The 7,500-nt window shown below is 38.9% G+C and overlaps 1 protein-coding gene across 2 annotated transcripts in view; it reads left to right on the forward strand.

Moving 5' to 3' along the window:
- Window positions 1-7,500, forward strand: part of LOC115220514 — a 627,919-nt gene that overhangs the window by 413,645 nt on the left and 206,774 nt on the right. The window lies entirely within an intron of this gene.

The following is a 7,500-nucleotide window of genomic DNA, read 5'->3' on the forward strand; positions in this document are numbered from 1 at the left end:
AGCTGCAGTAACACCTGTTGACCAAAACAACCAATCAAATAACAGATCGGATACCTGTCCTCCCCACCAGTAAAATGAACCTTCAAGATGAACCCTCCCACCACCACCACCGCCGCCGCCGCCGCCACCACCACCGCCGCCGCCGCCATACAGACAGACCGTGGATTTCCATCGCTATTATTTATGATGATGTTTCGACGGTCAACAGACGGAATCGTTTGCACGGCGGACAAAATGTTCAACGGCATTTCGTCCGCCTGTACACTGTGTTCAAATCTCCTCGGTGTTCACGTTGCCTTTCATCCTTCGGGGAGCGATAAAGTAAGTATCGATTGAACACAGACCACCCCCTCCCCCGAAATTGCTGGCCTTGTGCCAAAAAATTTGAAGCTATTATTTATGGTGTTAAGGCTGAGAGCAGGAGGAATCGTTTGAACGCCGGACAAAATGCTAAGCGGCATTTCGTCCGTCTATATTTTCCGAGTTCAAATTCCTCCGCGGTCGACTTCGCCTTTCATTCTTTCGGGAGTCGATAAAATAAGTACCAGTCACGTACTGGGGTCGATTTAATCGACTAACCCACCTCTCCTACCAAATTTCAGATCTTGCGCCTATAGTAGATAGGATTGAAATGTTGATGTTGTCATTAGTGTTTTTGTTTTAGCCCCAGGTCAGTCGCTATAGGGCAGACCTACGACCAGAAGCGTTCTAGATATGACCATTCCATTTGTTACTGAAGCATGTCATTCCTTTCTTTGAAACAGAAAGATCTTATTTTGAACTCGACATGCCGAACGTTCTTGAAGAGGACCTGAATATCAGTTCAAGTAGTACTAGTAGTAGTAGTAGTAGTAGTAGTAGTAGTAGTAGTGGTGGTGGTGCTGGCTTTGAATGGAGCTAATAAAAAAACGTATCCACATCCATTATTGAGTTTGTTCCCAACTGAATCAGTAACAATGCGTTCTCGCTCAGACCACGAGGGAGGACCCGAAATGTTAATGTGCCCACTTCTCATTGAAATTAAACGAAAGGAGCTGTTTTTGACCCCTCCCCCCTTCGTTTCCAGATTTTACTATTTGCTATAATTTATATTTATTATATATATTTCTGTGTGATCTGTTATATATAATTGTTGTGTTTTATATTATACACACACACATAAAAATATATATATGCATATATGATTTGTTATGATATTGTTTCCATATATATATAATATATATATAATATATATATATATATATATATATAGGCGCAGGCGTGGTTGTGTGGTAAGAAGCTTGCTTCCCAACCACATAGTCCCGGGTTCTGTCCCACTGCGTGGCACTATTCGCAACGTGTCTTCTATTATAGCCTCGGACCAACCAAAGCCTTGTGAGCGAATTTGGTAGATGGAAAGCGAAAGAAGCCAGTTGTATGTGTGTGCGCGCTCGCGCGCCCCTCGCACCCACCCACCAACGCTTGACAACCAGAAAATCGGAAAATCCAGAAACCCTGACCACCTCTAGTCTCGAGGTCGCCAGATAAGAGGTTCAGTACCTGTATGTATGTATGTATGTATGTATGTATGTATGTATGTATATATATATATAAAGGGAAATTTTACGAAAATAAACAAAAGACGAAGGCAGGTGGAGTACATGGCGCTCAGGAATAGAAATAGAACAAGTCTTTTACGTTTCGAGCCTACGCTCTTCGACAGAAGATACTCAGAAAGAAACAAGGAGAGAAATATACATATATATATATATATATATATATATATTATATATATATATATATATATAAAAATATACTGGTTTTAAATTTTGGCACAAGGCCAGCAATTCGGAGATTGGGATAAGTCGACCCCAGTACTCAACTGATATTTATTTTATCGACTTCGAAAGGGTGAAAGGCAAAGTCGACCCCGGTGGCATTTGAACTCAGAACATAAAGGCAAACGAAGTACCGTTAAGCATTTGGCCCTGCGCGGTAACGATTTTGCCAGCTCGCTGCCTTCATAAAGACGGACGCAACGCCGCTAAGTATTTTCCCCGGAGTGCTAACAGTTCTGCGCCAGCTCATCACCGCCTTGTAGAAGTTAGCCTTGATATTAACTCTCACGCGACTCTGCATCTTTCTTTCTTTCTCTCCCATTCCCTTTTTCGTCTTTTTTTCCCTCACTTAACTTGTCTCTTCCTCTCTCTCTCATTCTTCATTCTCTCTCTCCCTTTCACCATTCTTCAGGGTCTCCTCGCACCATTCCCCTTCTTCTCTCTCTTCCTCTTGCTCCTCCTCCCCCATTCCCGTCATCCATCTGCGACGATACTTCCGTCGTAACTGCTATCCTGTCCTTTCTCGCCCGCCTTGTAAGGCTTCTGGTCGACAAAATTTTCCCTCTCTGTCTTCCACGATAATCCAGCGTTTGCAATACTTTTTTCGTCTGGCGTTAACAGCCCTTCTTATCTTGTTCTCCTTGTCCTGTCTCTCACTGTTATATATTTATTTTTCCACTGTTTATATATATATTTTTTACTGTTTATATGTTTGTACGTTCGTTACCGTCTTGCTTTTTTTACCCCTCTGCGAAAAGATCTCAGAATTTTAATTGATTTGCTTTTCGCGGGAAGGAATTTTTCTTCGAAGTATACGTCTCGCTTTTATCCTTCGAAACGTTTAGTAGATGAAATCTTAGCGACTGAAGAAGGGGATTTTTCGTTGTGCTTATTGTCCTGTATCTCTCCCCTTTTTTTTGCTTGTCTTGTTCCTTGGTTTGTGTCTATGTGTTTCGTCTCTCTATGTGTTCGACGTCTTTTTGGTGTCCTGTAAACATATATGCGTGTATATGTACATGTAGAGGTAGGTACGTACATATATGTTTATATATATGCATATATTCTATTTTATTAACATATATATATATATAATAATATATAAAACTGTAGTTGTGTGAGTGTCTGTCTCCTACGATTTAGATTCCTAACTCCTCCCACATTTTGCGGTGCAGTTTACCAAATTCGGGTATCTTATAGTCGTGATTAATATCGAGCTCGTCTGAGTATTAGCGCGCGTCTACGATGAGTCTACGATTTAAAAATAATTTAACATAATTTTTTATTCCATTTTAATGCATAATTTTTCGTGTGTCGATGGCGGCGGAGTTGGCGTCCACGCTCAAACACCTGCACCTGTTTGCTTCTCCCCCTTCTTCCCTCCCTCGTGAAGCTGTGGGGAAGGGAGTGTAAGGAAATCAACGTCGTAATGCGTTGTCAAGGAGACCAGCGTTCTTTTAGAACAACGACTTCATGGCTTGAAGACACCAAAACAGAAATGGCTAAGAAAGCCCGAATTGGCATCTATAAGGGAAGTAACTCTCTAAAAATGCTTATATAGTTATTTCCCTTACAAACCCGAGCAACGCCGGGCGATACTGCTAGTATATATATATATATATATATTAATATATATATATATATAACATATATTAATATGCTTTTGTTGTGATATGAGACGATATATGATATGATATATAACTGTGCCGTATGCATTCAACAAATATTAGGATTCTGTTCTTAAATCGCGTCCCTTTATGCTTTGCCTTGTTTATCCATTCTCGAAAGTAAACCCAATCTCTGCCAAAAGAGTTCACTGCACTATATATTGAATTTAATGTATGCATTTAAGAGAGCAATTATATCTGCTGCACTTCCTGCAAATAGCTATCCAGCTTTTCTGTTCTCCCTCCTCTCTTCCACCTCGTTAGAATACAAGTAAATTGATAGGAAGTGGTGGTGGTGGTGGTGGTGGGAGGATTGGAAGGGGAAAATAAGATGGAAGAAAGGAACAGAAGAGTGAAGATACACAACGTTCGACTGTCATAGAAATTCATACTTTTTGGATCTTTTATCACGATAATTGCTGTATTTACATAAATTAAATTTGAGTAAACAGAAAAATAAGAGAAAAATAACAGAAAAAAAAAAATATATATATATATATGTAAAGAGACAATAAAAAATAAAAAGGCAATCGGCACCCCTCCCCAGCTCCCCTTCCCCCCTGCCGCTGCCTTTCAGCCGCCACATGATGAAGTAATAGCGCAATGAAATTAATTTTAAATGCATTATTCATTTATTTAATATCTCTTCATTACATTTGCTGACATTTCACAGATTCTAATTTCATAAAAATGATGTAAGGAAGACATTATTTAAAAGAACAACACCAATAACAACAATAACAACAATAACATTGTGTTTCTACTTGTTGGGTTTTGTTGTTCCATTGTGACGAATAAACAACTAATTGTGATTTTCCTGTTTATTCTACACCAATTTTATAATATTACACTGGCTGTGAATACTCGGAGTATTGATCCAAAGACAGCGACAGTCTATATATATAGGCTCCTGATCTGCTAAACCACATTCAAATCTTTAGTAAAGAATGAAGTAAGATATTCATAATCATCTGGTCGAGCTGGCTCTAATGTTTTTAACTCGCACACGCCTTCCTTACAGTCTTGCATTTTAGCTGAGGGAGGTCTTCGGGGAGGCATCCTGTGTCAACGTAAGTGGTGTTCGGACGACCTGATCGAACACGGCCATGTTTTCGTATCCATAGCTGTAAGTCACATGGCAGCACTTGTTTATCTCGCACAAGCGTCTTTCCCTTAAGATGTTAGAAACAGGCAGGAGAGGTCCTTACAGCTGTTTCTTGGTGGGATGTCTTCTCCAAGATATGTTTAAGACTGCTCTTAACATTTGGGTGTATGTTCCACCTAGCTTGAATCCCAGTTTCCCTTGGTAAGCGTCAAGGCTATAGCTCTGCTGTTGCATGAAATAAATTCAAACAACGTCCAGTTTGCTTTGGGCTAACCATGCTTTGAAAGCACACATTAGATGAAATACGCTATGAATAAAAGATGGGATGGACACAAGTGGAACGCTTTAAGTCATAGTTCTTGCAATCAGGCCTGACCTAAAACTAAACAACGACAATGGCTGGAAAGACGACAGGATGGTCACGGCTTAAAAGCTTTAAATCACAGGCCTGACCTGGGGTGAAACAATAACAGCAATGAAGGATATATTGGATAATGAGTGGAAAAACAACAGGATGGTCAGAATTGGAACGGTTTCGATCAAATGTTTATTCTGTCAGAACCAACAACAATCACTACATGAATTAATGAAGGAACCACAATGAAGTCAAACAAAAACAGTAGCCAGATCCCCCTCAATACACAGACCCATCTTTGCTATCTGCAAACTAAAGGGTGAATAAAGAGGGTAATGTAGCTTTGATACACTGTTTTGAATGATAGTCATGGCTGGGACGTCTTTGGTCATAGACCTTGTGACCTAGGGCTAAGCTTGTGTAGACACTCAACATAATGTAATTTTAGGTCAAATATTTTAACTGAGTACTTGTGATTGGAATGTTTTTTACTTGAGGCTGTGTCCCCTAATTTTTCCATTTTATACTGGACTCCGTTCCTCAGAATTAACTGATCACGTGTCACTTTCTCAAATCCACGCGATTCATTTGCCTTTCCGCATTTCATGACCTGTACTGTGCCGCCGCTCGCCACCCGACCTTCCACTCTCACGACTTCTACCCAATCCTTCCTCCCTAAAACATTATTTCACTAGAATTCCTTTCCTGCTCATGTTTTTTAACGCCTATACAACTCTCGTCGAGCAGACTTTTGATCAAAGACTTCCATCCATGGCCACCCCGTCTATTTTTGCGGACGTAGCCTACTTGAACATAGTCTCTCTTTAATTTCGAACGTTTGAGATGTGATTTAGAGGACATTTCATTGCTATTTCTAGGATATACAATAATCATTGCGTTGATTCGGCCCTGCTTACGTTTAGAGATAAAAAAAAAACTGGAGCAAAGATTATTTGCTAACATAACATGGCAGTCCTGGTTTAGGACGAATGTTGCAGTAATTTAACCCCAGGAGACATCGTCTTCAGCTGGCTATACGACACGATCTGTGTCCTTATATATAAAAAATATACATGTTTAAGGACACAGATCGTGTTGTATAGCCAGCTGTCGTATAGACATTTACATAACATTCAATGCCAAAGTTAGGTACTAGCCCTTTTCCATATGTATATTATAGCATATCTCTCGCACCTTCGCTTCAGGGAGTCAAGCTGTAGTTTTCTCAGCCTATCCCTGTAGCTCATCCGCTGCATTGTTTCAATCTTTATAATATATAGATTCAGTAACTTGCTAGTCACCTTATAATTACCTTATTAATAATTCTTCTTTATTTATAGATAGATAGATACATACATACATACGACGGGTTTCTTTCGGTTTCCGTCAACCAAATCCACTAACAAGGCTTTGGCCGGCCCGAGGCTATTGCAGAAGACACTTGTCCCCAAAGTGCTACGCAGTTGAATTGAACCTGTAACGACATGCTTGAGAAGCAAACTTCTTACTACGCAAACCACGCCTGTGCCAGGAATGTACATGTCTCGATATTGGCATGTTTATGAGCATGTGTTTTATGAAATAGGTAGAGATTCTGTCAGACCAATTTTCTCACTTTGCATTCCTTTTTACACTGGACTCACACTAAAGATCACAAGAGTTAACAGCTGAGCGAAGCTTCGTGTGCCACTAAATTAATAAATAACCATTCCAATATGTACTCAGAGACTCTCTGCGTCTCTTTTACTCATTACACACTTCAACACTTCACTTCCGCCCACTTGTCTTTCATTTCTCCTTTTCTTGACATTATACCGCTTATTCGCATTCTCGTCTATTATACTTTTTTCTTTGTTCTTTATATACGCATATGCTTTACTGTGAGTGTGTATAAACATATATATATACGTATGTGTGGTGTGTGTGTGTATACATGTATGTTTTTTGTTTATGGAGATATATATAAATATATATATATGTATATGTATCTATATATATATACGTATGTATATATAATATGTGTGTGTGTATGTGTATACACGTATCTACATATATGTAGACATATATGCATGTAAATATATATACACACACATATGCATATGTATCATATATATATATGTATATATATATGGTTATACATACACGTGTATGTATAATCACCACATAAACACGCAAACTTTGTGCCGTCGGGTACTTTCGTGGGGTGGGGTGAGGTTGGACGGTTTTCTTTTTCGATTCTCTTATTCGAATTTCTCTTTGATGCCTAAATATTTGATGAAGTTATTGTTTGGAATTGTATCACGCATAGGAAACAAGCTCAAAAGAAATCTTTGAGTGACTTTCTCAATGAAAGGTTATTTTTATAAATGATCTTTCTTTCTTTCTTTTTCTCTTGTTTAAGGTTTTAAGGTACTTTTTTCTTGAAGAATTAGCAGAAAAAAGGAAAACCTGGAGCATATATATTAAATATGACGGTTAACTTTTCTGTTGTTCTTCTCTTTCTGTGTTTTCTCTCGCTTTTTTAATTTTTCGCTGTTTGTTTATTTTATTTATTTCATG

This window comes from Octopus sinensis, linkage group LG16 (assembly GCF_006345805.1).
Source record: "Octopus sinensis linkage group LG16, ASM634580v1, whole genome shotgun sequence".
Lineage (NCBI taxonomy): Eukaryota > Metazoa > Mollusca > Cephalopoda > Octopoda > Octopodidae > Octopus > Octopus sinensis.